This window comes from Anomalospiza imberbis, chromosome 11, assembly GCF_031753505.1.
Source record: "Anomalospiza imberbis isolate Cuckoo-Finch-1a 21T00152 chromosome 11, ASM3175350v1, whole genome shotgun sequence".
Taxonomy (NCBI): Eukaryota; Metazoa; Chordata; class Aves; order Passeriformes; family Viduidae; genus Anomalospiza; species Anomalospiza imberbis.
The window spans coordinates 20,161,773-20,187,147 of NC_089691.1; the positions used below are offsets into that span (position 1 = coordinate 20,161,773).

General features: G+C 43.8%; 2 long non-coding RNA genes across 2 annotated transcripts; one reads left to right on the top strand and one right to left on the bottom strand.

Annotated features, from left to right (window-relative positions):
- Window positions 1-5,172: 5,172 nt before the first annotated feature.
- LOC137480402 (uncharacterized) lies at window positions 5,173-13,773 on the bottom strand. Its single transcript, XR_011002882.1, has 3 exons — window positions 13,532-13,773; window positions 7,313-7,479; window positions 5,173-6,417 (listed from the first exon to the last, which is right to left on the bottom strand). It is a non-coding gene; the product is annotated as an uncharacterized lncRNA (long non-coding RNA).
- Window positions 13,774-13,880: 107 nt separating this feature from the next.
- LOC137480403 (uncharacterized) lies at window positions 13,881-15,677 on the top strand. The gene is made up of 2 exons (XR_011002883.1): window positions 13,881-14,056; window positions 14,318-15,677. It is a non-coding gene; the product is annotated as an uncharacterized lncRNA (long non-coding RNA).
- The last annotated feature ends 9,698 nt before the right edge of the window (window positions 15,678-25,375 follow it).

Sequence of the window (25,375 nt, forward strand, 5' to 3'; positions counted from 1 at the left end):
ATGGCACAAGGTTCTCTGCCTAAGCCCTGAGCATGACATCTGAATTAGCAGAAGAGTCAGAGAATGGTAAGTCACGACTACTGAGTGGAAAAATTATCCAAAATTTTTCACCAAACTCTCCTATAACGTGCAGCTACAGCAAGTTGGAGTCTAGAACTGGTCCTGGTGCAGAGGAGAAACATACTTTCTAGGAGGATGACATCCAGGTCTCATAAGACTTTGTCTCCAAAAGAAAATATCAGGTTTTGATCTGTTTAGGTTGACGGAATCCTCCTCTTTGTCCAGTTGTCCATCACCAGCTAAATAAACATTCAAATGACCTTTTAGCGTACCTTTGCCACACCTACAGGATCAATGCTAGGCAGAACAAATCACATTATTTTAATAATCATTATTTTCCTGTGCCTGGAGCACACCAGGGATCCCTGCCACAAGCTGCACCCAGGCAAGCAGGAAATTCCCTTTAGGAATGACCTGGGAGATGCAGACCCTAAACCTGCTCACCATGAAACAACATCATGCAAAGTTAATGAACTCTCAGCTGATGTTTCTGTATCCACACATGATTGGCAAAGTTCACAGATGGATCCTTGTCTGTCAAGGCCCAGTGCTGCCATTTGAAGAGTTTCTTTAATAATAAAATGGCTTTTGAGCAACTGACATTTTCTCCTGCTGTCAGAATATACACAAGCTGGGCTTTGCACCTAAATCTCTTGAAATGTGAGCAGGGGTGTATTCCCTGCTTCCAAACTGAAAATCAGGTTACTGCCTTGAGTACTAGCTGGAGTTCTGATGAATGTTTATTTGGCACCATGTTCATACTGTTATGCACAAGTGCATAGAATTAAAATAATAATTTCTACTTGATTTCATGCTTCTCTGGCTTAATGGTCTCTGATGGTTTTTAGCAGATCCATTATACATACTTAAATATAGAAAAAAAAACCTTCTGCATAGAAGAGGAAAAAAAAAAGTATAAACTTGTGATCAAATTTACTCCAAAAAAAGTTGGAGATAAAATTGCAAATCTGACTTTTGCTAGGATTTTCCACTGTGCCTTTTCTGGATAATATGACACCTTGGTATTTGTAATAATCAGTGGTGTCCCCAAACCAATTTTCTTCTTGTCTCTACAAACCCTGACAGCTCCTGTTTTTCCTCGAAGTGCTGTTGAATGCAATTAGCAAATTGCTCAAGGTGTGATTAAAATGTCGTTTAGTGAATCTGTGCTATCTCCGGGTCCTTCCTAAAGCCACTCCCTACCTGCCCAGAGTAACCCTGCACCACTCAAAGATCCTGTCACCAAATCAAGGGGAATTATTTTCTGTGAATTCTGTGAATTCTGTGAATCAAGGGAAATTATTTGACCCTGCAGCTCGACAGCAGCCAGTGTTTTCCACATGGCGAGGATGCAGAGCAAGCAGGGAGAAGCGCCAAAAGCTGCTGGAACTTCCAGGAAAAATGGAAAAGCATCCCTTGGGGAGTGACACTGCAGTGGCACGGGGTGTTGGCAGGGCTCAGGGGGCTGTGCAGGGCCTCAGGAGAGATTTCCTGGGAAGTGGAGGGAGGTAATGTGAATATAAATGATGTTTGTAAGGTGGGAACACTGCCACCCCGAGCTGCACAGCACCGTGTGCTGCTCACCCCTGGCCCCTCCAGACAGGGCCCCTGAGGATTTGCTGTTTCATTTGATGCCTTGAGAGGCTGCCTGGAACAGAAAATGGGCAGGGTTAAAGGAATAAAGTAGGGATTTATTAAAAGGCCTTCACAGGACACACCTTGGGCAGTGCAAGAGCCCAGCTGTGGCTACACCAAGATGGACTCAGAGTCAGGAGTTTTGACACTTTTATAAGTTCTGGTCCATTTCCACATTGGGGTTCATTGTCCAATTCCAGCTCCAGGTGATGCAGTCCCATTCTCCCAGTTTGCTCTCCTCCATTCCCTGTTGTTTGCACTTTTTGGGCTGAAGCTGCAGCGCTGTCCTTGGTTCTGGGGCTGGAAAAGGATTGTTCTGTGTGCCTGAGCTGTGAGGAGAGCTGCTGACACTTTATCTGGAGATCAGAGTCACACCAGTGCAGTGCAGAACCTGGGAAAAAGAAAATCTAAAACTGAAGGCATCACATTCAGCTCAGCTTTAAAAGAGTGGGGCCAAAGCAGCTCCAGTTTCCCTCAGAGCAATTGGGAGTTGCCAAAGGGAAGTGCTGTGTTGCCCTGATTTTTCAAAGTGTTAAGTTTTCTTTTATAGTTCTTTTGAAAGTTTTAAAGTTCTCATAAAACTGATTCTGATCATGTTTACATATTTGAGAGTCAGAGTTCCCACACAATTTCATGTGTAAATAGAACAGTTTACATATTTCTCTGTGGGTGGAGAGAAATGATTGATTGATCTTTGACCAGTGTGGTTGGAGAGGTGGTAATTCCATCCTCCAATCCATGGTCACCTTTGGAATTCTATAAATACCAGATGTTTGAATAAAACTGGGTCTTTTTCTCTTTTGAACTTCCCAAGCTTCTGTGTACTCATTTTGTGTCCAATAGCAACAGTGCTGCAACTCTCCTGGCAGTAAATGTGTTTTTGGTGGGAAGGCTCAAGTGTTCTGGGAAGGTTCAAGTGTTTGTGATCTCCCCCCCAACCCCGGTGTGCTCAGCTGTTGTCACCTTCTGAAGGGATTGTTTGGTTTGCTTTGGGTTTAAAAACAATTTATTAGCTTCTCTCCATTCTCACAAGCCCCGAGTTATTTTTATCTTATTCTGTCTCAGGGGAATAAATTGATATTGCTTAACTTTGCAAGGCCTGTTTGTGCCTCATTTTCTTACAGGATCTCACACCAGGAGGGCTGATACCCTCTGGTTATGGCTCTGGGAAAACACAGCTCGGCTCCTCTCGGCTGTGTGAACACACATTCCACAGGGAAAATATTTCCCAACCTCTGTCCTTTCCCAGCTTCCTCACCAGCATTGTTCCGTCTGTGTCCTTCCAAATTTGGGCTGAATTTCAGCAATATTGGTGTGTATTAGCTGCTAGAAATAAATCATGGAAAGAAATTTAAGGTTTACCCCAGCGCCTTTTAGTGCAGCTTCACATGTTCAGCATTTCTCTTAATTCCATTTTTTCCCAATAAAAAGAAGAAGGAATATGAGATTTTATCTGGAATTTTCTACCACTGCTATGTTACAACCAGGGTAATCTTACACTTATATCTTCATTGTCTTAATACAAATCCTGATTTAAACGATTTAAATAAATCTAAGCAAGGACATAGGATTTTCAGGACTTCTGTCTATGTGTGGTTTTCATGCAAGTGAAACAGATTTGTGCCTATCCCTGAAAAAATTGAATTCTCAAGGGAGCTGTGAATTTTACATATTTCAATATTATTACAGAATCATTTTTGTTTGGTATTGTTCTGGCAAATCTATATTTTATAAGGCTTCTGATGATTTATAATATTAAACACTTTTTCAGCAACAGCTGGTCTATGATCATTATCTTATCAAACACTATTTACCCCACATTTTTAACCCTTGTGTGTTTTCTTTCTCTAGTCACAATATTTTACCTGGAAAACAGTCAAGCTGCCTTTGGAAATCACTCATAGCACACTAAGGTCACATGGTTTTGGAGCAGATTTTGGGTAGTGCTTGAGCATTGAAGCTCCACCAGCTGCAGAATTGTGGCATCCTCTCTCTCCATGGATGCTGGATGCTCTCAGAGACAAGTGAGGGACGCTCCGACCTTCCCACAGAGTTGTTACCCTCTGAAAAAAAGAGATTTATTGCACTGGCAGCAGGCTGGAGGCTCGGCAGTGATGTCAGTGGAGTCCTGCTCCTGGCACTGGCAGGGAAGAGGAAACATTCCCAGACCCTTAATGCCATGTTCCTTTGAAATTTCTGACAGGCTCCGCATCCAGTGCTCCCATGGAGACAGTCTGAGGTGAAACAGGGATTGAAACAATCCCCATGGCAGGAACTCAGCTCAAAGCTGTTGGTTGAGAGCCACAGAATGGGTGCTGGCTCTGCTCTGCTGTCCCTCCTCCTCTGGAAGCAGCTCCTGGGGGGATTCTGGGATCCACCATGCCCTGAGAGGGATGCAGAGCTCACACAGGTCCAGCCTGCTGCCACTGGCACCATCTGCACCTGCAGGAGGAGATCCTGGGGAATAAACCACAGCTCCACTCTTGCTTTTTGGGAGGTGTTGTCTTTGGCCCCTGGCTGCAGGGGACCTTACACCATTCATAAAAAATGGTGGAATCCCAGAATCACAGACCAGTTCTGGTTTGGAGGGACCTTAAATCCCATCCAGTGCCACCCCTGCCATGGCAGGGACACCTTCCACTGTCCCAGGCTGCTCCAAGCCCTGTCCAGCCTGGCCTTGGGCACTGCCAGGGATCCAGGGGCAGCCCACCCTCACAAGGAGGAATTTCTTCCTGGTATCCCCTCTAACCCTGCCCTCTTCAGTTTAAAGCAACTGTCCCCACTTCATGCACTCCATCCCTTTCCAAAAATCCCTCTCTATCCCCTGCAGGTCCTGAAAGGCTGCAAGAAATTTTCCCTGGAGCTTTATCTTCTCCAGGCCAAACATCCCCAGCCTTTCCTGATAGGAGATCTGAGTGTTCTCCTGACCAGAGCAGAACCAGAAAGGGAAAAGAGAGAAATAAAGCCATCCTTCAGCTGCCCAGGGTTAATCATGGGAATAGAGGAGATTTAAGTTCAAATCCATCCTCCTTATTTGAAGCAGAGAATTGAACTTGACACCTCTCCTCATCCCAAATCGGAGTGCATTAACCATGAGAGCAGAGACTCAATCCCTCAGTTTTCCTCCACCTTCATCTCAAGCACAATTGAAGCTGACATTATTTAAACACAGAAGGAACTCCAAGAAAGAACAGAGGAGATTGGGAGCATCCCAGGTGCTGGAGTGGCTGCAGAATTTTCTGTGGGAGCAGCAGGAAGGGCACCAAACCTTCAGATAAAACAGAAAATAGAAGATGCATAAAACTGAGATAATATCACAAAGTGTGAGTGTAACTTGACATCTACTGAGCATGAGCTGTGTTTTCACTCACATCACACAGCTTGAACCAAATGGATATTCAATTTGGGCATTTTTTAAATCAATTCTTCACATTCTTAACTGCAAAAAAAAAAAAAAAAGGTGACATGAATTTAAAGATAATAGAGGGATTGGTACAACTACTATAATAAATTGATCAAAAAGCAAAATAAACATTCCTATTGAATAAATTACAGCCAAGGCATGACATTTATCACAAGACTTTTTACCTGCTATGTAATTTGTTGGATACATAATGCTTTTCAGAAATAGTTTAAAATATGATCATTTGAAGAGCCACCTGTTTTGAGGAGATGTAAGTTAGCATGCCAAAAATTGCAGCCTTACATGACATTCAGTTCCCGGGGAGGCTCATATTCAAACAAGCCAGAAAATCATTGAACTTAATTTCTTCTGGTCAGAGGTCATCAAATTTATAGAGCGAGAGCACAATAATTCAAGAGGGAATGAATTCAAAAATGCAAATCTCAAATAGGAGGCAAGAGGGCATTTTATTTTCCCCTTGCTATTATAGTTTTGGGGTTTAAGCCTGGCTTCACCCCTCCATCCTTCAGCACATCTGGATGTTTAATCATGAGAAACCCTCACAAATGGGCTCCAGCTCTGGATCCCACCTTTCTCACCCAGGGGGCACAAACCCTGTTTGGGGCTGCTCTAATTCACACCATGGCAAGTGCAGGCAGCAGCTCCTGCCAGAGGAAATGTCTACACGTGGATTTTCAGAGAGGCTTTTTATGTTTGTGATCTCAATTGGAGCAAGTTTACTGACTCCTGGGCTGCCCCTGGATGGATGGAGTTCAGGAGCAAGCTCCTCTCCACGGGAGAAATGCCATTTGCAACAAACATCAAAGCGTGTTCAGTTAGGTTCCAAGTGACTGCTCGGGCTCCTCTCTTTCCTTTCATGCCACTCAGTCACAACCCTCACCCTGCAGCGTGGGCTGTGGCAGCTGAGGCAGCAGGAACCTCAGCTGATGGCATCCTGTTGCCCTGGCTGTTGTAGCCAGCTCCTGTTTCCTTCTCCAGCCTCTGTCGGCTCCGTTCTGCAGCTCAGAGCGTTTCCTGTACCCAGATCTCCACAGAGCCATCACCAGAGACACTGCACAGGATCCTCTAACAACAGAACAAGCCCTGGGCAGCCTCACTTATTGGTTTCATACCCCAAACCCAATTTATGATGAGATTATTTTGATTCACCACACCTTGACTGGGTGTATCACAGAGCTGAAGTGCTTGGATGAAGACTCCAAGTGTGCACAGCCTTGCTGGAGTTGGAAGAGCCTTCCTGCTTCACTGGGTGCTTCACAAAGACACTGTGACAGTTTTTCCTTTAAGATTCTCAGAAGCTAAATGTAGGGAAAAAGTCTAAAAAGGCAGGAAAATCCAAGTCTCCAAGGAGAGAGTTTGCAGAGCTTTTAAATGCATCCTCTGGGAATTGCTGTGCATCCTTCTTTTATAAAACCCCCAAACTTACAGATTGATTCTCATATTGGTTATTTTATTGTTCTTTTTTTGCAAGAACAGTCAAAAGTACTCAGGGTTTGATTGTTTGTTTTTTTTTTTTTTTTTTTTTTTTTTTTTTTTTTTTTGTATTTTTTGGTAAGCACAGAAGATCCGTTCCCTTCTCACCAGCACTTTCTTTAAATGAAGGCAAAGTTTGAAGCTGATTAATGATATTTTTATTTGTTGATAAATCAGATTAAGGAGCTTTCTGCTGGTGGCTCACTGCCCCTAAAGCCAGTGGAGTGTCAGGATATGCCACGGAGGGGATGCAAACCTCGGGGTAGTGATACCTCCTGGCAACTACAAAAATCAAATGGGGGAAAATTGAGAATTCTACAGCGTCCTGCAGACCAAACCCATCAGCAGGGAGGCTGAGCCTGGCTATCATTGCTGCTGGGGCCACAGGAGGCAGGAGGGATCTGCCTGGAGATCTTCATCTGAAAAATGAAGTGCAATAGAGCCCTGTGGTAGCTCTTTGAGAGGGAGAAGCATCAGTCACGCTGCTCCCCGAGAGCTCTGCTCTTCCAAAAGCCTTTTGGAGTAGCTACCAGTCCTTTGAGGGGCTGTGAATGCACTTGACTGGTTTGAGCAGAGATATCAGCACACAGACTAACACCTTTAAATAAGGTATAACCTTCACAATCAGAGTGAGCACAAGTGTCAAAACATTTCAGAAAATAATTAATCTGAGCAGGTTGCTCGAGTTGCTAAGATGGATTTTGGTACAAATTGACTCACCTGGTTTTTTCCCCTCCTGGCAAATCCACGTTGTGCTTCTCTCGAACATTGTCTTTGCTTTTTCAAGAGCATATCAGATTTGATTTGAAAGTAGAGCAAACAATATTTTTTTTCAAATCTTCATGTATATTTTATCCTAAAGCGATCTGTATCATTATTGATTGTTCCTGCAATAAGAAAGTTAATAGGATGAATTGCAAGTTGTTGCCATAGAAACTACCATTGGTCTCTTTCTCTTGGAGAGGAAGCACACAATTAATTTGTCTTTTAACCTACTTTATTGCTGCAAAGTCCATACAAATGCAGCAGCACAGGTCTAGATTCATTAAACACTTCTGTGTCATTGTGCTCCTAAATCACCTCCTCAGATACACTTCTGAAAGGGTTTATTGGAAGGAAAGTTTTGATTCCATGTATTTCCCTGCTGTTTAATTAGCCTGGGATGAGAGCAGAGATGGTCAGGGGAGGAGGATTCATTCTTCTGCCCTTCATCCAACACTCCACTCCCATGCCCTGCTGTCTCTCCTGCCAGCAGAACCCTTTGGCTCAGAGCACCCCTGGGGCAAAACCCATCAGCTCTGGAGCCAAAACACCTTTCTGGGCTAGACTGGAGGTGGTTCACACTTTCTTGCTGGAAGGATTTTATTTTGATGCTTTTATCCCATCCTCCTGGCATTATTAATGCAGGTTTGGGCAGTTTGACTGAGTAAGGACATCAGGATTTGGCACACATTAAACTCACCCCATTCCAGGTCAGACAGAAGAAAATACCTGTTATCTTCTGCTGGAGTTTTCTGGGGGCTCTATCCCCAGTACAGACATTCAACCACAGAAAAACAATGGAGGAAAGTGTCTCTGATTTGGTTTGCACCCTCAGCCTCCTCACCAAGAGGAGAAAACCCCACAACATTCCATGAAGGGAAGGATGTCTGCAGTGAGTGAGGAATAGAGGTGTGGCTATCAAAAAGCACTTCACTCACACTCATCTGTGGAACACCAAAAAGAGCTTTGGATTGGGAACCAAAGAGCAACCAGAGTTTCCCTGTGAATAGTTTTTCCCTACCTCCTTATGGAGACTGAGGGAATTATTCCCAATTAAAACCCCACCACAAGCTCAGGCAGGAGCTGATGCATTTTTGGATTTACCTAAAAACAGAGGCCAGACAGAATGAAGGGAATAAAAAGCTGTCTATTTATTGAAGGGCCTTCAGATATATTTAGGGTAGACAAAGCCCCCCAGGGGCTACACCCAAAAATGGACAATGGGTCACAGGTTTTCACACTTTGATAAGTTTGGTCCGTTTGCATATTGGGGGTGAATCTGCCAATTCCAGCTTCAGGTAATGAAGTCATTGACCCCAAGTTTGCTCCCCCAACTCACTTTTGTTCCCATCTCTCTGGCCCGAGGCAGTGAGGTGTCCTTGACTGCCAGGCCTGGAGAGGAATTGTTGTGTCTGCCCCAAATGGGGAAGCAGCAGCTCACACTGTGTGTGGAGTTTGGAGTTACACACTGAAGAACTGCAGGAGTACGAAGATGGAAAATAGAAAAGCTGAAATCCTAAGGCACCAGAGCTGACAGGGACACTCTGCAGCTTTACTCCAGATCTGCCCACAGAGCTTTTTGGGAGCTCATCCACCACATCTGCATGCAGAGGGACAGGAATGCTGGGGGGAGAGGAGAGCAGAGATCCCACAGCCCCTGAGATGCACCAGAGAGGAGGGGGTGCAAAGCCTGAGGACATCGGAGGAAAAAGGTGAATAAAAAAATAACAGAGAGGCCAGGGAGTGGGATCCTCACAGGCACAGCTGCAAGAGGGGAATTTTAAGCAAATTCCTGCCAGAGGAGAGAGCAGAGGTAAATCCTTGTAGACAGGTAATTCATTTTTTCCACCTCCTACAACTTCAACCCTCAATTTAAACCCTTATTAGATCCTGTCTGGACATCAGAACTTCCTGAAACGTTGCACAAAATGTGTTGGTTTTTTTTTTTTTTTTTTTTTTTTTTTTTAATATAGTTTATTTTTGGATCAGCTGATAGAATTGTTTGTTATAAGCATGAAAAGTGAGATCATGCTTTTTTCTTCTCATGTAAGTGCTGTAGCCAGAGCAGGGAACTCATGAGAAGAATGTCTTTTTAGAAAAATAACCCAAAAGAAAACAACATGAAAAAAAACAACATGAAACAAACAACTGAGGATTTAAAAACCTTAACAAATGAAGTGGAGCTCACAAATGGAAAAAAAAAAGTCTAAAGATTAGTACATGAAAGAACAGTTAAGGTAATTAAAATAGGAATACAAAAGTGAGATTTTATTTTTTAAAAAGTGTGGTTTTTTTTCCTCTCCTTTCTTATGAGCCTGAAGTGAACTTTTGTTTTGCTTTTTAAGAGAAAGCAGTGGCTGATCTATTCATATTTGTTGACAAAAGCACTTCAGCAGCTCAAGGAGGAAGAAAGGCTTGATGGAAAAGGGATGTCAGTCACTTCCCACAGTAACAGTGCTACCTTTGAGGGGGAAAGACAATTGAAAAACACTTTCTAAAAGGACTTGCCTCCTGAGAGGCAATAAAACAACCATCCCAGACTCAATTCTCCATAGAAAACTGATTTTCAAGCAAATGATTCCCCTCATTTCAGGCCTTCAAGGTCTGCTTGTGTACAGGTGGAAGAGACAAGAACCACAGCCAGGACAGGCTGTCCCAGACCTGCAAAGCCCTTGCCCCCATTTTTGTGTGTTTTAGCTAAACCTGGCTCTGTGTATCTGTGTCAGTCGTGCCTTTAATCTCAGCTTTAATTTAGGATTTCTCATCAGCAGGATTAGATCTCTGTCTGCTCCCATCACCTTGTAAACACAAGGATAAAGTGAATTAAGAGAGAAGATTCCCAGCCTTTTATGGCTTTGTGCTGTCAATGCCCTGGTAGCCTGCAGGCCTCATTCAGCTCTGTTTTCACCCACCCAAAGAATGCAGACACCTTGCCACAAGACAGCAGTTTTATTTCCTTTTTTGTGCCTAATTATTTTCCAGGGGACAGAGAAAACAGTTTTTTTTTCCCCTCAGGACTCTGGAGCACCTGGAGAGAGCACGGCCTGTGTGTTTGAGAAGAGTGAGCCTTAACTCTGTGAGGAATATATGAGATGGCACCCAAAACCAGGACAGGTTTATCAGAGCTTGGAAGCCATCCCATCCCATCCCATCCCATCCCATCCCATCCCATCCCATCCCATCCCATCCCATGGATCCCAGCCCACCTCAAGGATCCCATCCCATCCCGTGGATCCCAGCCCATGGATCCCAGCCCATGGATCCCATCCCATCCCATGGATCCCAGCCCATGGATCCCATCCCATCCCATGGATCCCAGCCCATGGATCCCATCCCATCCCATGGATCCCAGCCCATGGATCCCATCCCATCCCATCCCATCCCATGGATCCCATCCCACCCCATAGATGCCCTCCCATGGATCACAGCCCATCCCTTGGATCACAGCCCATGGATCCCATCCCATCCCATCCCATCCCATGGATCCCAGCCCATCCCTTGGATCACAGCCCATGGATCCCATCCCATCCCATCCCATGGATTCCAGCCCATCCCTTGGATCATAGCCCATGGATCCCATCCTATCCCATGGATCCTAGCCCCTCCCATGCATCCCACCCCATCCCATGAATCCCACGGATCCCAGCCCATCCCATGGATCCTATCCTATCCTATCCCATCCCATCCCATGGATCCTATACTATCCTATCCCATCCCACGGATCCTATCCCACGGATCCCAGCCCATCCCAGTCTCCCTCAACCTGTTCCAGAGCCCAGCTGTAGCAGCCTGCTGACTCCAACCCCGCTGGGATGGGGACACCCCAAAGCCAAAGGCAAACCCGTGACCCCTCTCTAAGCTGTGCTCCACACGCCATCCTTCATTCCTGGATTCTTTCCCTCGATCCTTAAATAATTCATCCGGTTGAGACAGCAAATCCTGCTTTCTGCTGCTGACAGCCATGCCCAGTTTTGGGATGTTTTTAACACCCCCCCAGTTCCTCCAGCCTACAGGAAGATTAATTTCCGCAAGAGAAATCAGGGCTTTGTATTGTCACCATTATTTCTGCATTTAGGCCATAAATGCTGCAATCAAACATGTAGATTATCACTGCATCTTCAATCCATGGCTGCATTTTAGCTGCTCCAGATCTTTCAGTTATCAACTTTTTGTGTGTTATCAAAGAAGCTTCCAAATTAGAAAAAGGAAAAAAAAAAAATCCTTGCTCCAGCGTTTTTTTAATTATGAGGATATTTATTCAGGTTTCCCCTCATGTTTCTTTTGTGTACCCCAGGCAGGTTATTTTATGAATACCAAGGGACTGGTTCTATTTTTTCTGGCCCCAGTGGGCTGTGATGTCAGTGGAGTTATTTTGAATAACCCTATTATAAAATAAGTCAGGATCAGGTACTTTTAGTAGATGAAGAGTGTGGTTTTTACCCCTTATTAAAATTTCCCAATGAGCTTTATAAACTTTTGCAATGCATCAGCAGAACTTGTGATGAAAGCTCTAAAAACCAAAGCTTTAGTCATTATTATTATTTATATATTCAATGTTTTGATGTTATCCATTGCCCTGCAAGTCTCGTTTCGTGGTCTGGCCTGAAGGATTGTGGGCAGTTTTATGATTTGGTTGCTTTGCTGGACTCTCCCAACACCTCCTTAATTGGAATTCTCCACCATTAACTTAATTATATAATAATTCCTGTAATAAATTATGGAAATTATATTTTATAATAAATAAATCATGTGTTTTACCATAGAGTTGGCTGAACACAGACCTGGCTGTGCTGGGCACTGGAAAACTGAGAAAGAGACCTGAAAGACAGTAAAAAGCCAAAAAAGTTGGCAGAAAGGTCTCAGGATGAATTAGGTGGACAACATCAGGGCTGGGACAGGGAGAGGCACACAGAGGGAGCAATGAGATCCTGCAGGAAACCCATTTTCCCCATTTTGTTTTGATTTCAGTGGAGCAGGACCTGGCTCCAGCAGGATTTAACCACTCACAAAGCCAAACCAAAAAGGAAGGGAGGGTTGCTGCAAGCACTCAGCCAGTTTAGCTGAAGAAAAATTGGGTACAAAATTGCCCAGGATTTTAGATGGGTCCAATCTGATGAATAACTCATGCCCCAAGGGCAGCAGCATTGTCTAAAATTGTTTCCTGCTCCTGCTGCTCCCCCAGTTACTCTGGCACCCTTCACCATTTCCCTTTGCATTCTCATGATCCAGGTCAGCAGTTCCTTCTCCCATCTTTCCAAAGGTGTCCCAGACTGCAGGATGTTGGTGGGCAATCAATGCTCGATTTTAGACCCAGACATCATTTCCCATCCAAATTCCACACCAAATGCCACACCCATTTCCACAGACACCCCCATCTGGCAGCTTTAGGGCTCCAGAGCTGGCAAGGAGAGGCTTTGGCCACGAGAGAGGGAAGGAAGCAGCACGTGCTGGAGAGCTCCCTGTGCATCAGGAGATGCAGAGAACCATGGAATGGTTGGGGCTGGGAGGGACCTCAGGGGAGGCACGAGTGACACAGAGCCTTCTCTCACCCCACACCTCTCAGAGGAGCTGTGGGTCTGGCTCAGGCTGTCTCATTAGTAAGAGAAGAAACACCTCACTTGCTCATCTCCATGGCAAATTTCCTAAACAAAGGCTAGTGATTAACCCCAGGAGATTGTCCCATTCCCCAGCTTCTCCTGGAGGGCACTGGGAGCTGCTTGATTGCCAAATCAAGCCTGGATACCTGAAATTACGAGCAGAGCACGTGCAGGAAGGTGGCAAATATAGCTTTTTTAAGACCTTGTATTTCTTGCAGCAGGGATGACAAAGCTGTGTGCTCCCATTAAGGAGGAGGTGGAATGCTGGAAGCCTCCCTGGAAGTGTGGTGCTGCTGCCTGTGCTGCCACACATGTTTGGGATCATTATTTGGCTAATGACATTAATGAATTTGTTCAGCCTGCTGCAGCAGTTCAGTTCCATCATCATTCTGTTCTTTGGGAAAATGTTAAAAGCATAAGCTGAGGGGGAAAAAAAAATCACACTGATTTCCCAGCCAGAGAAAACTATTGCATCTAAATTGTACATTAACTGGGCTGTGTTCCACACAAAGGAACATGAACTTCTGCTGCACCATTTTTTTTCATACTCAAGATAATTATGCATTTGTCCTTGCCTTACCTTGTTCCTTTTTTGCAGCTCTGGTTACTTTTTTCTAATAAGAACTCATTTAAATGCTCAGATTAATAAAAGGACTGGTCAATGTGATAGGTTATTAGAACAAAATCAGGTGCTAAATCCTCCTCTGCTGTTAACTGATTCCACTCCAAATGATGTGCAGCAGCTGAGGGTTCAGCCCCACAGCATTTCTGAATGAAAAAATACCTCTGTATCTCACTGGTGTGTCCATTCTGGATGGTTTTTAATGCTGATCATTGAGTGGGAAGAGGGAACAAGGGCATGGGGGATCCCCAAGAGCATTCAGGCCTTGAAGGACCTGACCTGCCTCATCTGGGTCTCCCCAGGAGCCCCTGAAGGACCTGAAAAGCCTCACCTGGGTCTCCCACTGGGGTTTATATTTAAGCTCAGCCCTGGGGTCTTAATCTGGTTTAAACTCTGCTGAGGGAGAGGTGGTCCCTGCCTGTGACACTAATTCAGCTGGATTGGCTTCTCCAGCTGCGCCTTGGACCTGCTTTGTCACCACAGGTTGGTTTAGTGCTCTTGGTTGCCCCTGACCCTGCCCTGCTCAGGTGAGGTGGCTCTGAGGGAAAAGCTCCAGACTGCTGAGCTCCCTGGCAGGAATTCCCTCCACCAGCATGTTGGGAAGAACCCAGAGGCTCCTTGGGGTGTGCTGCTGAGGGAACTTTCCAGCCTGAATGAGTCTGTGTTGTGGGAGGAACTCTATATTGATGGGCTCTGGATTATTTCTAATTTTTTTTTCCTACTTATATTGTAAATTATGTACAGGAAACAATGTGAGTGTCAGAACGTACTGCTCCTGTTTTGGCACCAGCAGTCCCCAGGTTCTAGAGACATTTGAATACCTGTGGGTTGTTCAGATGGTGACTTCCCACCACTCTCATCACTAAAAGGCTTTTCCCCTGCTCAGACAGCATTTGACAGCAGTTTTCCTTGTCCCCTCTTTCTACCTGGGGCTGACTGCACCAGGTGGCATCTCCTGTGCTCCTCTTCCTGTGTCTCTTGTGGGAGTGTGGCCTCGTTCCAGGGGTGCTGTTTGTCAGCAATCAGCAGGGCTCTTGTGTCTCCAACAATGGAGCCACAGCCAACACAGCCTCGCACAAAAGACTCTGTAAGAAAAGCAGATTATCAAGTACAAAAGCCATAATAATCCTGCTCAAATTCCACAAGGTAAACTTGCTCACGTCTCTGAAGGACAATAGGATTGTCACGGCATTTGGGGAAAATAAAAGCAGCTCTAATATTGCATGAACTTCCTGCCTTTTTTTTTTTTTTTACCTTCTGCTGGTTTGTCTCGAGACTGCTGCAACAAATCCTGCGTCTGAGCAAATCATCCAACGTGGTTAGACCTTGGATTCCTGCTTGTAGATGAGCGTAGAGGAGACTGTCCAAGATCTTTGAAGCTGAAAATTGAAAAATGAATAGCAGAGGGAAGCCAGATCTCAGAGCTCATGTACAGCACTGCAGAATGCTTCACAAAACTCCTCTGTAATTGCACTTAGCAGAGCTGCTCTCAGGGTAATGCCTCGCCTTCCTCTCCCCTTACCTTGTCGCTGGTGAAGCAGGGAGGAAAAATCAAGTCATAAGCATGTTTTAACCTCTAAATTTCACTCTACCTGTAAAACAAGAGGTTGCATTAACCTTTGCGAGGGGGAGAAATAGCTGATAATTTATATGTGCAATTTGAGGGAAGCACAGTTCCAAGGGGTGATTACTGCAATAAATAACTGAAGTAGAACACCCTTGTCCTAACATAAACCCAACTTCATTTTTCCCAGTCCTCTGTGTGAGGAGTGGAGCTGGGAGGGCGTGGGGGAGGGAAGGAAGCTGGAAGGGAAGCAGCTGCAACTTCCCCATGGAAGCCAAGGAGATGGGGAGACAAGGATTTAAGACCCAATAGATGAGATCCCAGTTTTTTCTGCAGTAACATCAGTGTGTTCCCATTGTGTTAGGACAAGCAAAAATAGAGAGGCAGTAGCAGAGGCAATATATGCTATTGTACAGGTAAATTGTTTAGGGCAAGAACTGTCCTTTAGTTTTATGGGAACATTACCTGGCACAACCTTGTTCAGCCCAATGAGTAGAATTTCACTGAGCTGTGAGCCAAAGTGATGGCAATACTATTACACAGGCAATAAGAAGTCTATGACCTTTGATAAATATTTTTTGGCTTAGCTTCATTTTAATTTAAGAATGTCTATATGTAACAGAAACATCCATCAAGGTAAAACCTCCTTTCTAAACCAGCTAAAATGTTGGTTCCCTCTGCCAGCCCTGCAGTGGGCTCTGCTGCAGGAGCAGTGTATGGTTTATCTCTTTACTGGGCCTTTTGTAATCTATATTTTTTCCCCACACCTGTCTGTTGCTAAGCTTAATAAATAAAATACAGGATAGCCCGGTAGGAAAAACATTCCAGGAGAGAATTTGCTGGGTATGTGGGGCTGAGAGGTTGTTGTAAAGAACAGTGAGGTCTCTCTACACCCTTTTCTCAATTCCCCACCATGACAGCACCTGGCTGTGCTTGGGATTTGGGATTTTGGCACACTTTCCCAGCCAGGCTGCCCTTACCCAGCCAGCCCTCTTTTTTTCTGGGCTATTATGGGAAAGCTGAGGTGGCTGTGATTACTGTGCTTTTTAATGGATTTGTTTTTTTGGTTTTTTTTTTGTTTTTTTTTTTGCTTAAAACCTAGCAATAACTATCTAGCAGCCTTATTCCACTGGCCTAGTGCCTGTGGCCATAATGAGCATCTCTAGCAGGGAATTGCTGCACACTGCAGATGAGGGAGCCTGTAGTTTAGTCCTCATCAAGCTCCTGGGTGTATAATCAAAGTGAACTTGACAGAGAAATTAGAGTTGAATGCAGAAATGATTTATTGGTTTTCTTCCCACAGTGAAGAGTTTGGTCTTTTTGGGTTTTTTAAACTTAAAATATTTTCTTTGCTGAAAATCCAAATGTGTCATTCATTTTTGAGTTTCTAACACCTTTTCAAACTCTGCACTAGGAGTTCTGGAAATATTCTAAATTGAGAAAATCAGAGTCAAACTCTTGTGGGTTTTTTGTCAAGTGACTATGACTCAGACATGACCTACCTGCCAAATACTTCATGATTTTCCTCCCTATAACTGTATTTCTCAGTGCATGAGCTCTCCTGCAAAAATCCCACCCACCCCAACTGCCCACAGCCTTTTGAATCTCTGAGACAATACCACTTAACTCAGATGTTTCAAAAAGAACATACCTCTCCAGCCCTCAGCGTGGAGATTCCACCTTTTCCAGCCAAAGAATCAGCCTGGTCCTCTCAAGGATTTCTTGGGCTGAATTTTGGATTCCAGTGGAGACCAGCACAGAAGCTGGGTGGGTGACCCAGTGTAGACCTGGATGGTGAAACTCAGTGAGCTGTGGAGGTTCTGGTTGAGGTGCTGGTTAAGCTTCCCCCAGTCTGGTTTTGTGGCCATGGCACATGAGGGAGATGTAAATCTGTTTCTGTTGGACACAAAATGAGTGCACAGAAGGTTAGTTCAAGAGAGAAAAAGAGCCAATTGTATTTCTGACCTCACAATATATAGAATTCCAAAAGTGACAGTGTATGGGAGGATGGAATTGCCACCTCTCCAACCACACTGGTCAAACCAAGAGTCCATCAATTCTCTCCTCCCACAAAGAAGAATGCAAAACAATCATTATTTACATGAACAGTGCGTGAGAACTCCAGGAGAAATATGTAAACATTATCAGAAGGCTGAAGAAGTTTTATGAGAACCTTAAAACTTTCAAAAGAACTACAAAAGAAAACACTTTTAAAAATCAGGGCAACATAAATCTGTAATAAAATTGGCTCTTCAGGCCATAAAGGTAACCCACGTTCTCTTGTCCTCTCCAGTGTCCCTGATGGAGTGCATAAGCCACAGTGCCCGTTATGAGGAAAAAATATCTTGTGGCAGGTGATTTCAGTGGAGCTGACAGTAATGTATGGGGGGGGAAAAAAGGCATTAGAACCTCTGAGATGTTTGTGCCTCTCCTTGCCAACTTTCACAAGAGGTTGGGAGCTGCTCTTTGCTGTGCTCGTGGTTCTGCAGCAACCCCAAACTTCATCTGCTCATTCCTCATCTCCTGGAGCATCCACCTCACTGTCCCTCCTGGTTGTGGCAGGAGCTGGATCAGCCCACAGAACAGGAGTCAGGGGCTTTAGGTGGTGATTGATGGTGTGGGGGAATTGAACAGGGGCTAATTCCACATCCAGAAATGAGCTCTGGAGCAAGAAGCAGCCAACGAAGCTGTGGGAGGGTGGGGAGCAGGGTCATGGTTAATGAACATTGTTGAGGAACGGGTTAATTTCTCTGAATTTTGAGAGATCTTGAACCAATTTGGGAAATTTCAGTGTGGAAACCCAGGGCACCGGGAATATTTCTTTGTCTGCTCTGGGGTGTCCTGAACCCCAGGGGAGCACAGACTTTGATCCTCATTCATGGAGAAAATTTCCAAAGCCTCAAGGCAAACTAAAAACCACAAAAGTGTGAAAGAGATTGTAGAGAGTAGTATAGTATGTCACATGGATGAGAAATTTAGGTTTTAGGATTTTTAGCATGTTAGAGATGGGTTCAAGATTGAGGGTACAGGGTGTTGTCTTGAGTTAATTTCTTCTTTCTTCTTCTTCCTCTTTCTTCTTGGGTTTAGTTTGTACCTTTCTAATTGGGTAGAAAAATCCACATTGCGGGTCTTTAGGGGTCAATTATTGGGTTAGAAAGGAAAATAATTTAGGTGCCACTTCTTAATTGGGTAACTTAGTTTTTGATTAGATTTAAAATACCTTGTAACAAGAGATTGTTAGCCATGTTTGTGCTGATTTTCCTGCACGCAGAGTCTGGTGCAGACGGCGTGCTGAAGTTTTGATAAGATAACAATAAACAGAAGCTGAAGACCGAAAAAGTCCTATGCGTCTCTGGTTCCTGACACAGAACTGCTCCAGGAGGGTCTCCCCTGCCAGGGGAGCCCCCAGGGAGTTGCCCAACTTGGGGCCAGCAAACTCACATTTCAGGGCACACCTGGGAGGCCAAACATCAACCTGGACATTTGCAAGGTGTTCCTCTCAATGCTTTAGCTTCCAGCAGCCCAGAAATGAAGAGCAAAGTACTTTGTTGTCATTGTTATTGCTGATTGACTTCAAACAGCAGCTGGAAACGGCAGCTAGGAAATAATCAGCTGTAAATTATATCAGTGCACATGCCTTGGTCCTGCTCTGCTATGGGAATGTTGTGTAAGGAACAGCTAGATAATCCAAGATATTGATTAGGGCTGAAGAAAGAATAAACTGCCTGGATATGTCTTAGAATATAGCAATGCACCAATTTGTCATCTAGAAATATATTAAAAAATTCTTTGTATTTACATGATCCTGCCACTGAGGTAAATCTTTTTTTTTTTCTCTTCAAGTCTTGTTAATGAAGCCACGAACCCATTAGGATTCATCCATTAGGATTCATCCACTAGGAATCATCTATTAGGATTCATCCATTAGGATTTCTCAGCTGTGTGAGTGATAGGATTGCAGGAGCCTTGCTGAGCTGTGTCCCTGCACACATCTCCTCCAGCTTCCTACCCAGGCGATGGCAAACACAATGGAATTGGACAAACACATCAGAAATCTGGCTTAATGATTAATGAGGGTTTAGGTAGAGCAGCCTTCTGTTACATGTGGAAATGTGGCTTTTTCCCTCAGGAAGCCTTTTCCTGTTGGCTGAATCCCTGGGTTAAGATGTTTTGCTGTCACTCATTTCACCTTCTCTGTTTGAGATGATGAAATACTTCATTAAAGCCAGTAGGACTGCGAGTAAAAACTAGAATGATTCCATCATTTATGATATAAATTCCAATATATTCCAAGGTTTTATACTATATCTTTGGTTACTCATTATTGTATTTTCCAATAGAAAGATCAGGGCTGCACGATAATTATCAGAGAATTCCAGAATGGGTTGGAGGGGGCATTAAAGATCATCCAGTTCCAACCAGGGACACCTTCCACTGTCCCAGGCTGCTCCAAACCCCAATGACCAGCCTGGCCTTGGGCACTGCCAGGGATCCAGGGGCAGCCACAGCTGCTCTGTGCCAGGGCCAGCCCACCCTCACAGGGAAGAATTTCACTTTCTATCAGGGATTTAATGAAAGCGTCAACTCCATTTGTTTCTCCATAGTTTCCCATTAAAAAGCAAAATAATCAAGAAATCAAATATTTCCTGGAAAGTTATTTTTAAGCATTTGTTTCTTGCTCTCACTGGAGAGGTAAAACAGCCTTGTTTCCAATTATGGAATAATTTGTGTAATATAACAGGATTTCTGGATTTATTGTCTTGTGTTTTGTTTAGCTCCTGACAAAAACAATTTGTTGTGAGGAATAATAAATGCACAGTGCTATGGGCTTGATGGGGATTGTTTTTCGGGATTTTTTGCCTGCTGAATTCACATTTTGTGCACTGCTGAAGATTTGCTCTTGAAGGATTTAGGGCTGAGGTATTAGAATTGGTGAGAAATGAGAGTGAGGGGTACTGGGGCACCTGGGAATTTAACAGTGGGGTTTGCACTGGCGAGGAGAAAAGATTGGCTGCTTTTTATTAAAAAGCCTTGTCCAGGTGGTGAGGCTGCCCGTGCTCAAATGCTGAATATTTCCTTCTGTTTGCCTGACACAAAACTGACTTTCACAACTGATTTTTTTTTTTTTTTTTTTTTTTTGCTTCTGCTCAATCCCATAAATACTGCATGCTTTTGAAAAGGAAGCTGTTCCATAAAGCCAAAATTAGTTTAGACACTGTCATACTTTTGGAAGGAATTCTGAGTGCTGTTCAGTGGAAGTGACATTGGGTTGTACTGGAGTGAACGACTGGATGATGGTTTAAATGCCCCTCTGGAACATGAATACAGACATTTTGATTAATGTCTTTGTCATGAGCAAAGATTATTTAGTTAATGATTTGCAGTTTCCTTTGCCTGGCTCCAGGAAATTGCCAAATCCCTGGGTGCAAGGGAGGAACCAAACAGCTCGAAGCCTTTGGGTTATTCATGTGCTCTCAGCACGTGCCCAAAGCTCCCCTGAGCCAGGCTTGAAGCTCACAGGAGACTAAAGCTCATGAAATGCCAAAAATAAAAATATCTTGTATTCATGTTTTGCAGGGCTCAAAAGGCCAAGGTTATTTGGGAAGGCAAATGCCATAACTACAAGTGTCCCCTCCTCATCTTCCCCCTGCTTCATTCACTGAGCAGGGGCTCCTGGTCTGGAATGTCCTTTTGGCCATGTGGGACCAGCTGTCCTTTGTTACCCTGATTTTTAAAAGTGCTAAGTTTTCTTTTACAGTCCTTTTGAAAGTTTTAAAGTTCTCATAAAACTTCTTCAGCCTTCTGATCTGTTTACATATTTCTCCTGGAGTTCTCACGCACTGTTCATGTAAATAATGATTGTTTTGCATTCTTCTTTGTGGGAGGAGAGAATTGATGGACTCTTGGTTTGACCAGTGTGGTTGGAGAGGTGGCAATTCCATCCTCCAATCCACGGTCACCTCTGGAATTCTATAAATACCAGATGTTCGAATAAAACTCTCTCTTTTTCTCCTTTGAACTCACCAAGCTTCTGTGTACTCATTTCGTGTCCAATAGCGACAGTGCTGGCTGTGTCCCCTCCCCGTTTCCCACTCAGTCCCCTGGCCACCATGGCAGCACAAAAACCAGAAAAGGCCTTTGGCTCTGTGCTCAGCAGCAGCAGCACCTCCTCTATCACCCTGCTTGCAAACCACAGCCCCGAGAGGGGAAGGGAGCTCCCCCAGCCCCAGGCAGCACAATGGGGTGAAGAAGGGGGACTGGGGCACTTGGGGCAGCAGTCCCAGTGGGGAGGGGACAACTGTGAATTCTCTAAATGAATATGTACTAGTCATTCTGTGAATTCTGTGAACGGGCTCAGGTGACAGGACCATGCCACCAGCATCCTGCTGCTTCCCTCCAGAGGCTCAGACAGAGCCATAAAACTTCAGTTCTGCAATGCTAAATGCCTTTATCAGTCGGGATCTTAATGCTCACTTTTATCAGCTGTGATAATTCTGTGTGTGTGAAGGAGCAGCCCCATGCCCGGTGCCATTTTTCATTTCAAAGCTCATTGTGAACAAAACATTTCAATGTTAATGTGTGAAATTCCCTGTAAGCAAATTAATTTCTGCAGCCATGTTGTGTACAGCCTGTCCCCTTCTGTTCTAGATGCACATTTTGTTTTTCTTCTCCTCCCTCTTCATTCTCAGCTTTCAGAAAGACAGAAATGGAAGGAGCCATTTGAGGTTTAAACAACTTAAGCGGTTACTTTTAAATTATCTTAACATGTTCAAAAACCTTGCCAGATTTACCCTTTGGAAGGTAATAAAATAATTTTGAATAGAATGTGACCAGACAAAATGAATATGATTTTATTATTCATGAATACTTTAACCTGAATACTTTAATGCCTACAACTCTCTATTATATTAAATAATGGGGAAACATAAAACTGTCACACTGGGGTTTGTAGATTGATTTTCCCTATGGATTCTCCTTATGCTTTCCTATAACTATCCCTGCTGCTGCTAATGGAACTACTCCTTGGATACCTTTTCCCTGTAGTTATGTTCTCCCTCTGTTGAATACTCCAAAGCCCCTTCCTGTCTGGTTGGGAGATTATCCCTCTTTTCATGGGGCAATATAAATAAAAAATATACAAATATAGTATATGTATATAAATGTAAATGCATATAAATTAATATATTAATTTATATATAATTAATTAATATATAAAAATTCACAAATAACTTCATGTATTCCTACCCACACAGCTACTTTTATATCTGCCTTCCCCTTTAGTATTTCTCTTTTTAATTTCTTTTTTTACATGTTCTCTGGGCGTTTTTTCCCCCATACATCCCACTTGAGGATATAGTTTGGGAGTGATGTTGGGATATTTTAGGTGAGGCTCCCATTAGAGTTAATGAGATGTGTGGTTAAATGCATGTGCACTGTGTTAACAATACCCTTTACTGTTTATTGTCTGCCTTAGAGAAAAGGTCACTTTCTCCTTGCTCCTGGATCTTTACCTTCTCCTTTAGATCTTAGAGGTCAGTGAAAGAGAAGAATGAAAGGCACAGGACCTTGGAAATCTTCTTTCTTCAGCTGCCATAATTGTTCTGTAGCTCACTTCCTTTAGAACAGGAGCTGTAGGAATTACAAACCTAAGCAGAGCTGTTATCCCAAATTGCCAAAAGCACAGTGATGGCAAGTTACTACTGGAGGAACACAAGGATAACTGTGGTGTTTTGTGCAGAAAATTCCACCAGAACTAGGAGGAAATAACAGATTTCCGAGAAGGAACTTTTATCCCACTGTGTGCTTCCAGAGCCTGGCACAGTAGGATGCTGGCTCTGGGCTGGGCACAGTTTGCTTATGCCAATCTGGATAATTCATATTAACAATAAATATTTGCCCAGGCACTCTGATTGCACAGCACACACCTCCACCTGTGTCCTTGCCTGAGGATTTTTGGAAATTCTGCTGCTGTAGCAGGAGGAGGAGATGAGCACAGGTCTGAGCTGAGATAGGAGAGAGAAAAGGGGAAGAACTGCAGCTTCACAGAGGAATCCCAGGGAATGAGGGTGAAATTCCAGCCCCTCCATCTGGGCTTGGGTTAGAGTAGCATCTAACTGATCAGGAAATTGGTATTTCTAAACACTGCTCTTAAATGCTCTGAAGAATAAATGTTATTTAAGTCCTTTGCCCCTCTGTCTTCTCACAGGGATTATGATATTTACGTCTTGGTATACAAGAGCTGAGAGTCTAAGGTGAAACATGCAGTAAATGTAATCTTTGTAATGCGAGCAAGAGTCCAGCTTTAGATCCTTCTTTTCATTCATTTATTAGCCCAAAGGTGATCTCTGTTCTCTATTATGATGGAGTTTATGTGGTATAATGAGAAGTTAGCTATTCAATACAGTCCTCATCAACACTGCATTTTTTTTCCTGTTTCTAAACCTCAGTAGAAAATGACATTAACCATTGTATGGAGCTGAAGAGCTTAAGTACAACAAGGTTAAAGACAGCTTTTGCACTAAAAGGAAAATGAGCCTGCGATTAAAATTCTAAAGTAAAAAAAAAAAAATTGTATTGGGTGAAATGAAACATTAAAATTAAATTGCTAACATGGGTGGGTGAAGTTCAGTAGAAGTAGGAGTGTTTAAGATGAGAAGGCTTTTTTCCAACAGTGAATTGGCTAATGATGTTGCTAATGTGGGATCCCAGAGCTGACAGTTTGTTTCTGAAGGCTCTGTCCTAATGCTGCTGCCTGGAGAGCTTGTGGAGAAAGAAGAATGTGGGAAGGGGCTGTGTTTGCATGGAAGACAGGCTCAGACACTCAGAATCAGAACAGTGTTTTCCTTTTGGAGTTCCTTGAGGAAAAAAATCTAAAACCACTGCTAGATAAACCCAAACTCCTGATGGAAAGCATTTCCAAACAGAGAACAATGTTTGCTAACTTTCCCTGGCAGCAAGGTGAGCTGGGATATTGGCCCATGTGGACAGAAGTATTTTGCCCTTTAGACAGGGAAAGCACGAGTATTCCAGTGCAGACAGCAGGAACTAATTAATTGGTTAATAATGGTGTCATTAATATGCTTATTGCTCATTTCCTCGGCAGTATCACACAGGTGTTCCAGCCCTAAATAGCTGCAGTGCTGGGGCTGTGCATGCCCAGAATGAGAAGTGTTCTGCAGGAAAGGAGCAGCGGCTCCGTGGTGATGCCTTAGGATTTCAGCTTTTCTATTTTCCATCTGTCTGTAACCCTGCAGTTCTTTAGTGTGTAACTCCAAACCCCACACACAGTGTGAGCTGCTGCTTCCCCATTTTGGGCAGACACAACAATTCCTCTCCAGGCCTGGCAGTCAAGGACACCTCACTGCCTCGGGCCAGAGAGATGGGAACAAAAGTGAGTTGGGGGAGCAAACTTGGGGTCAATGACTTCATTACCTGAAGCTGGAATTGGCAGATTCACCCCCAATATGCAAATGGACCAAACTTATCAAAGTGTGAAAAGCCATGACCCATCATCCATTTTTGGGTGTAGCCCCTGGGGCTGCCCCAAATGTACCTGAAGGCCCTTCAATAAATAGAACAGATTTTTATTCCCTTCATTCTGTCTGGCCTCTGTTTTTAGGTAGCCCCAAAAGGCATCACGGGGATCCCTCCGAGGGCTCTGATCCTCCCTTCCCAGCAGATTTCGAAGGACCCTTCCTGTGGGAAGGGTGATCCTGAATATCCTCACAGAGCTGTTGTCTTCCTCACTTTGTTCAATACTTGTGTGAAATAGTGTAAATTAAATTATGGGTTTTAGATAGAAAACAGATGCTTTTAAGATATTTTCCTCTGTTTCCAGCCATGACTACCTCTGAGTGAACAATGGATGTTAACTTGCACATGGCAGAATTCCCTGATATTTCCTTATACAGTAACATATAAGGGCAATCCTTTCACATCAATCAAGGTGATTTGGAAACCTGAGTCCTTATATAAAATGGGATATGGAGAATTACAGCTGGGCAGGTGATGAATTGTGAACAAAATACTTCTTTTCAACACTTACGATGTATCACTGCAGCTTTGTTTTTATTAGAATTTATATTTCTAAGTAAAGCCACAATTTCTGATCATTCTGAAAGTCAAGTTCGATGTGTAACAGGTCATTTCAAGTGATCTTAACATGCAAGAAGTTTGGAATTATCAGCAAGATGCTGAGAATCAATATTTTTAGAGAGGGTGGAGATGGAAATGGAGAT